We start from the raw sequence: 8,811 nt of genomic DNA, 5'->3' as shown, positions 1-8,811 counted from the left end.
ATATCCGTGGCCCAAGCTATGAATTTTCGACAAGTTCGAAATATATTATTTAAAGGCTAAATAAAGCCTACTTGAAGACCAAGTAATCTTAAGGCAAATCGTGATCTTATTGATTTACTTGTAATTATCAAGAGATTCGATCATTAATGGTGGTTTACTTGGCTAAGAAGACGGAGTATATTGAGCAAAAGAGATCGCATTAAGGTTGGAATCATGGTTACGTGCATGCCTTTGGTTAGGATTCTTATGGCTTTAATTGGTCAACTGAGGAATGCTATCATTCTTCAAGTACGTATATATGTGCAAGCAATCAAAGATCTCCCATGCAATTAAGAAGTGTGCTGGACATGCAACATATAAGGGAGGGTATAATTATCCTTTAATGACATTCAACAGGAAAAGGCCAATACGTGGCCGACATATTCACATATATACATGCATGGTTCAATTAAGGAAAGGATATAATGGACACAGGTGAAGCATGGCACAAGAATCAAGGCTACACATATATATTGCAATTAAGTACTATATATGGTAGGCCATAATTCGCTACCAATGGTATGCACGCGATCAAGTAGCCCATGCAATTAAGGTTTCATGGAAGTGGAGCAGTGTGAGTAGGTTGCAATCATCTTTGATTGCATGATAAATAAGGGATGACATAATTGCATGCCGCGAGCTACGGGAGTCCTCGCGAAGATATATATGAACATATATACGTGCATATCCTACTGTTCACATCCACTACTTATGTACGAAGTCATGGGTTCGAGTCACCATGAGAGTGGGAGTGAAATCCTTTGATCCTCTTTTAAAGAAAAAAAAAAAAAAAAAAAAAATATATATATATATATATACACGTGCATATCCTACTGTTCACATCCAAGAAGATTACGTTCAGGACTCCAAGAGGTAATTAATCTTTGCCTATATCTTATCCACATACAGAGGCAAATCTACGATAGTTATTAAAACTATTAAGAGTTTTGATTTGATTCAATGTCAATAACTGTGGCCTAAAATATAGTATTTCATTCATATTTGGAAGGAGAATCTACGAGCAGCCTATATATAGAGGCTAAAGGCAAAACAGAAAGACAACAACTCTCCAATTAATCTCTACGATTACCCAAGTCTCCCCGGAGCAACCTCTCTTACCGGTGACCACACTCCAGTCCCAGTCTCTTCAAGAGCCGACTGTCAGTGCCACCAAACCAACCCGACGACCGTACTTCCAGCCCCAGTCTCCCTAGGAGCCGACTGCCAGTACCACTGCCACCGATACTATCTCGACCAGCGAAGCAAGGGTAACGCCCTCGCAACCCAGCGAAGCTAAAGTCACGCTTTAGCAAAACCCGTGCTTTCTCCTACTTCCTAGTGATTGCTCTGCTTAACCTACAACGTTAAGTATCGATTCGGTGAACGCAAGAGACCACACCAAAGTCCTTACTCGTAAGGCAAGAAGTCCTTTTTCCGAAAGGCATAGAAAAGAACCTTGTGACGAGGTTGGTGCGCTCCTCGTCCACAGCGTTTGGTAAGAAGTCAGGTCAAGGGACTCCCCCGATGACTGCACCCCACGGTGCTGGCACGCCCGCGCAATCACAGCAGCAAAAGAGACTGTTTGCTACCCGAGCTGGTTTTGGAGCCAAACACTTACTTTCAATCCAATGACAATCAATTAACATGTTTGCAGAGGTAATAAAACACACGGGCTATAAATAGTAAGAAAAGTTGATATAAAAATTTCTAAAAATTGTAATAAATTCTCTACAAATACTCAAAAATTTTAAAAATTGTAATAAATTCTCTATAAATGTCCATTATTACAATCTATTTACATCAAATATATTTCAATTTTACAATAGACAATTTAAAAAAATTTCAATAAACAGTAACTAACCGGTCAAGAAACAGAACGGGAGGAAACACATATCCAGTGGCAGTAAACAGTTTCTTGACCATTCGATCCAGTGACCCAGTGACCTTGACCTTTTCCCCCAACTGTGAAGGTCATCTTCCTCCATAGTTGTCTCCCTAAACGCCTCATAATATGGCTTTAAGCAATGGCCATTCACCTTAAACTCATTGTCAGTTGCTTCACTTCTAATCTATATAGCACCATGAGGAAAAACGTGAGTAACAATAAAAGGTCCAATCCAACGAGATTTAAGTTTACCAGAAAAGATTTTAAGTCGAGAGTGAAAAAATAGGACTTTTTGTCTCACAACAAAGGTCTTGCCACGAAGCATCTTATCATGATAAGCCTTAGTCTTCTCCTTGTAAATCTGTGAACTCTCATAAGCATCATTCCTTAACTCTTCCAATTCATTCATTTGAAGTTTCCTCAACACTTCAGCATCACTCATGGACATGTTCAACGTCTTCAAGGCCCACCATGCTCTATGTTCAAGTTCCACAGGCAAATGACATGCCTTACCATACACAATCCTGAAAGGTGACATCCCTATTGGCGTTTAAAAAGCTGTCCTGTAAGCCCATAAAACATCATCAAGGCGTTTGCTCCAATCCTTCCTGTTAGTGCTCACAGTCTTCTCCAAAATCTGCTTGATCTGACGGTTAGAAACTTCTGCTTGTCCACTTGTCTGAGGATGATAGGGCGTAGAGACCCTATGTGTGACGTTATATTTCTTGAACAAAGCAGCTATGGTCTTGTTGCAAAAATGTGTCCCTCCATCACTAATAATTGCTCTTGGCATTCCAAACCTTGCAAAGATGTTAGTCTTTATAAAATCTAAAACAACTTGAGAATCATTAGTCCTGGTGGCTTTTGCTTCCACCCATTTTGACACATAATCAACAGTAAGCAAGATATATCATTAAATTCAGATTCATCAAGACATCGTCTAACTATGCCATCATTACAAATTTTCCACAAAGTAAGGATCATCCCATACATATTGCCTAGCAGTTTTTTTAAGTTTAGCATGCAAGTGACTTGACAAATGACTAGGGACTTTATTTGTAACTAAGAAATTAAAGCCAAATAACATTTCCTAGTCCCCCACACTATTTGCTTATATTTATACCCCCACACTTAGTATTTGCTAGTCCCTTAGGAAAATAATGCAAAAACAAGGAAATAGTATTCTGAAGAGGACGTTCTTAAACTTGAAATATGAAGAGCTTCATATTTCTATAATCTAAGTCAACAATCGAAGCCAAACATTCTTTAATTTCCTGTTTCCACATGATTCATACAAAAAATGGCAAAATTGAAAAACGTTAAGCCATTTGATTTTTATGATTTTCATTTCAATTTTATTTGACAAGCTACTTTTTTTGTGCAAATTTTGGATGACCAAACGGTTATGGAATTCTTGCATACGAATCTAAAGAATGATATGTTTTGATCTTTGAATTATATTGCATAGTAGTGGAAAATTGAAAAAGTTCACAAATTTTAAATATAATTGAAGATGTGTTCTCTAGAACTGCAGACACACACACACACACACATAACCTTTTCCTTGTCCAAAATGTTCAAACAAATGTATTACCGTTCTAGAGATGACACTCAATTTAATATTTGCAGATTTTTAGTATTTCCGACAACTAGGTAATTCAACGATCTGAAATGGTCATTCTTTTATATGCATAAATCTTTTCTACAAAAACTAGCCAATTTGATAACCGTTTGGTCATCCAAAATATGCAAAAAAATGCAGTCGGTCGAATAAATTGAAATGGAAAACATAAGAATCAAATGGCTAAACAGTTTTCAATTTGGCTAGATAGATAGCTGCGTGCGCTTGGCTATCTATCTTTTTTGTTCAACTTGAAGCAACTCAAAAAAAAAAGGAATTGAATACATGGTTTCCCCGTGCGAAGGAGATGCACAATTGGCATATCTAATGGACATAGGCTACATTAATGCTGTAACAACTATCGATTCAGACTTGATGACATTTGTGGTTTCAAGGGTAAGTACATTTTTTTTCTTATTTAATTTAGAAATTTTTTTGAATGTAATCCGGACAAATTTGTATTTGATAATGAAATTTTATTGAAAAGAGTGGCAGAGTCAGTAACATGGATGGATTTTTCTCCAAAAATGTTTCTGGAAGTTTGTGTATTTTATGGATGTGACTACCTAGTTAACGAAGCTTTCAAGATTAAAGAGGACGGAGAAGTAATCAATATCGATTTATTGAAAGCACTGATTCAGAAGCACAGGAGTTTCCTTATTGCGATTGAGAAAGAAAATATCTTCTTTTGTGGATTGTAACGGTAAGGTAACCTTTTGTAGGGATTCAGTTGTATGAGGGTTCCAAAGTGCTCTTTTGGGATTTACTCAACAACAGGTATATGACCCCATCAAACGGTCTGGTGCCAAATTATTGCATTTGCAGTATAATTTTGAGCACTTGAACCAATTAGTTATGGAGAGTGAAATTTGGACTCCCCTTTTTGTAAACCACACTCCCACTATCATTTCAACATTTTTATTTCCACAATTAGCCCTTAGACTATGTTGCCTTCCGTTCCCGCCGTTCAACAATTGAAGCTAAGCATTCTTTAATTTTTTGTTTCCACATGATTCATACAAAAAATGGCCAAATTGAAAAACGTTAAGCCATTTGATTTCTATGATTTTCATTTCAATTTTATTTGAAAAACTACTTTTTTTGTGCAAATTTTGGATGACCAAACGGTTATGAAATTCTTGCATATGAATCTAAAGAATGATATGTTTTTATCTTTGAATTCTATTGCATAGTAGTACAAAATTGTAAAAGTTCGCAAATTTTAAATATAATCGAGGATGTGCTCTCTAGAACGACAGACACACACACACACACATAACCTTTTTCTTATCCAAAATGTTCAAACAAATGTATTACCATTCTAGAGATGACACCACAATTTAATATTTGCAGATTTTTAGTATTTCCGACAACTAGGTAATTCAATGATCAGAAATTGTCATTCTTTTATATGCATAAATCTTTTCGGCAAAAACTAGCCAATTTTGTAACCGTTTGGTCATCCAAAATATGCAGAAAAATGCAGTCGGTCGAATAAATTGAAATGGAAATCATAGGAATCAAATGGCTAAACAGTTTTCATTTTGGCTAGATAGATAGCCGCGCTTGGCTATCTATCTTTTTTGTTCAACTTGAAGCAACCCAAAAAAAATGGAATAGAATACATGGTTTCCCTAATAGCAGCATTTTAATGCGACGTTTTGAATGTTATTTCCTTATATTTACTTAGTTATTTCCTTAACTAAATAGAATTTTAATAAAAGTTTCTATTTTTAGGATTTTTAATAAATTTTCTATTTTTAGGTACCATGGAGCAAATGGAGCAAAAATGAGCTTCAAGGAGAAAGAGAAGCAAGAAAACATTGGAAATGACTAAGGCAAGCCACAAGGATGCAGAAATGAGCTTAAATGAAGAAATGAAGTTTTCCTGGTCTGACTAGGAAACCCAGTCAAAGTAGGAATCCTAATGACACAAGGAGTCCCAATTGAACTAGGAAAGCAAATGAAGATTCTGGAAGGTTCAAGAACATTTCATATGAAGAGTCCTTGTTTGACTAGGAGTCCTAAAGACATGAGGAGTCTTGATGGGCTAGGAAACCTTAGAGCACTAAGAGACCATGTGGCTTCAAGATAGCTTAAGAAAGCTCAAGAATGTTCTAGAAAACTTGGGATATTGAGGCAAATAAAGAGACCTAAGTATACTAGGGTTTCTTGGATGCAAAAGGAAGGAATTCTAAGAGAAATAAGTGTTTTTGCCGTGAGATATTCAAGGGATTCAGGAAAGTGACGTTTTAGAAGTTATCATGGAGAGTTTTAAGGGATTTACAATATTCAGAAAGCTTGAAAACAGGTCCAGATACATTCCTTGAGCTCTACTCTCCATCCTTGGCCGAAATTGAGGAGATAAATCTGAAAATAATCATGTAATTAATTCAAAAATAATCTCCCTAGAATCAAGGTGATAATTTGAAGACTTCTTATTGGTTGGATGACACAGGAAGGATGATGTGGAATTATCTGATTGGCTACTGCTATGTGGATTAATCAGAAAAATCCTAGAAAATAAAAAGAAGAATTTTGAAGGCTTGGTGACCAAGTTGCCATCCTCCTATAAATAGGAGCATCATTGGGACGTTTGACACACCACTTCTCTCATAATTCTAAACACAAAAAATTCTCTCCATTCTCTAGTCTTCAGAAGCTCTGCGTCTCAACCAAGGAGGAGAAGAAGTCATGCAATACATCAAGATCCTAGCCGCCATCCACCCTTGTGTCGTCCCTAGAAGATTGCTTGCTTTCAAGGATCTTCAAGTTCTTCGTCTCAAGGCTTTGGCATTCATCTTTCACAGTGTATTTCATACTTTCTTTTATTTTCTTCGTTTGATTTCGTAGAGCTATGAATTCTAGTTAACATGACGTTAAGGGCAAAGTTTAAAGCCCGTTTATATATTTTGAAATAAAGTTGTGATTTCTATGTTGCATATGTGAGATTGCTTGATTGATTTTGGATTATAGAAAACTTTTATATGTATGTGTTCTTTGGTGGCCAACTTAGGATATATGCATATAATTGGAGCTAGATTTAGGTAAATAATTCACCTAATAGTTTTGTGAACCTATTTCATAAGTAGTAAAGGCTTTGGACAAAAGTCGAAATCAATTAAGGAAGATTGCAAATAGATGAACTTTTTCATACTAGGTTGTGCACTTTGGTTGACATCCTTTCTTTGTTCTTCATGCGTTGAATGTGTTCTTGAGTAGCTGGCTTTCTAGACTATGATTGCATGTTCAATAGGATTAATTTTGGTGCTTTCACTTAGATTAATTATTCAAGGAAAGTAAAAAAATGGGAAATCGTTTGCTTATTAACGTTTCACATGGTCAACTTCTTTCTCATGACATAGAAAATCAACTATAGGAATTGTAATTGGATTTCTTGCATATAAATGTGGTTTTGATCTTTATTCCTTGCATTCCACCCTTGTATATGTGTTTTTATATTTTCTTTATTTTATTTATTTAATTTTTGATTTAATAATCCTAAAATCCCCCCTCTTTATGTTAACTTGTATATATCTTCATTCTTTGTTTTATTTTTTTGTAAATAATAATTCATATTTTTTATTAATTCTTTATTTGTTTATGCAATTACAGGTGCACCCTCAATTCCCAGCTTGAACGATCCCTACTTATTCTATACTGACAACTACATTTTGCAAGATTAAATTGCGTGCTTGTTTTTAGCGTATCATTCCCCGTGTGAAGGTGATGCACAATTGGCATATCTAATGGACATGGGCTACATTAATGCTGTAACAACTATCGATTTAGACTTGATGGCATTTGGGGTTTCAAGGGTAAGTACATTTTTTTTCTTATTTAATTTAGAATTTTTTTTTAATGTAATCCGGACAAATTTGCCTTTGATAATGAAATTTGAAATTTTATTGAAAGTTAAGAAGTTTTCAATAGTTTTTAATTTCATTTCTTTTTTTTTTTCTTTTTATAGATTATATATGGTTGGAATTCCGAAAACGGATGTTGTCATTACTATGAGATTAAAAGAGTGGCAAAGTCAGAAAGATGGATGGATTTTTCTCCAAAAATGTTTCTGGAAGTCTGCATATTTTATGGATGTGACTACCTAGTTGATGAAGCTTTCAAGATTAAAGAGGATGGAGAAGTAATCAATATCGATTTACTAAAAGCTCATTAACTGATTCAGAAGCACAAGAGTTTTCTTATTGCGATTGAAAAAGAAAATATTTTCTTTTGCGGATCATAACGGTAAGGTAACTTTTTGTAAGGATTATGTTGTATGAGGGTTCCGTACTGCTCTTTTGGGATTTACTCAACAACAGGTATATGACCCCATCAAACTGTCTGGCTCCAAATTATTGCATTTGCAGTATGATTTTGAGGACTTGAACCAATTAGATATGGGGAGTGAAATTTGGTCACTCCCCTTTTTGTAAGCCACACTCCCACTATCATTTCAACATTTTTATTTCCACAATTAGCACTCAGACTATGTTGCCTTCAGTTCCCGCCGTTCACAGTAGCATTAGAAGTTTAGAACCAGTTCCAGTCGATTATGGATTCAGACGATCTCGATGGGTCGAGCAAGCCTGCTCCGCTCAGTCGGTCCAAAAACATCCCACCCAAACCCATCGTAAAAACCAAATGTATAGTCAATGTCTGAGGACCGAGCACAAAACCAAATGTATCAATCCTGAAACCGCTTATCCTCGCATGTCTTCAATTTTTTCTCTTCAATTTATAGATTTTTCAAAACCCACTTTGCATTAGTTTCAAAATATGGAAATAAACAAGTGAATCAAATAAAAATCTCATCTTTTTCATTCTTGGACATTTTGGGTTTTTGGTGTTTGTGTTTTATGCTATATAGTAGATTTAAGTGGCTGTAGATAAGCTTTAGATGCAAAAAAATGTTGGGTCTGTCACTCTGTCAACAATTTGCAAACTGAAAACTTCCAGCCTGAGAGTTTTGTCCCCTACGCTGTTGCTTTGATCGGAAACCTGTGCTATACTCCTCTTCACATATGGTTCTACATGCTCTACTCCTCTTTAATTATCACATCCACTTGTAGAAAGTTTAAAGTAGGCCTGGGCACGGTCCTAGCCCGAGGGTCAATATGCTGAGCCCGGGACCGACCCCGAAGTTTTCAGGTCGGTCTCAGATGAAGTTTTCAGGAAGTCGGGACCGGAGAGAGCCCGGACCGATGTTTTCCAGGCCGGGTTTCTCTGGTTTTCGGGCCTTTTGCACCATCTCTAGATTTGGAAA

The sequence above is a fragment of the Rosa rugosa genome, chromosome 5, assembly GCF_958449725.1.
Source record: "Rosa rugosa chromosome 5, drRosRugo1.1, whole genome shotgun sequence".
NCBI classification, from domain to species: Eukaryota; Viridiplantae; Streptophyta; class Magnoliopsida; order Rosales; family Rosaceae; genus Rosa; species Rosa rugosa.
This window is presented reverse-complemented; position numbering follows the sequence as displayed.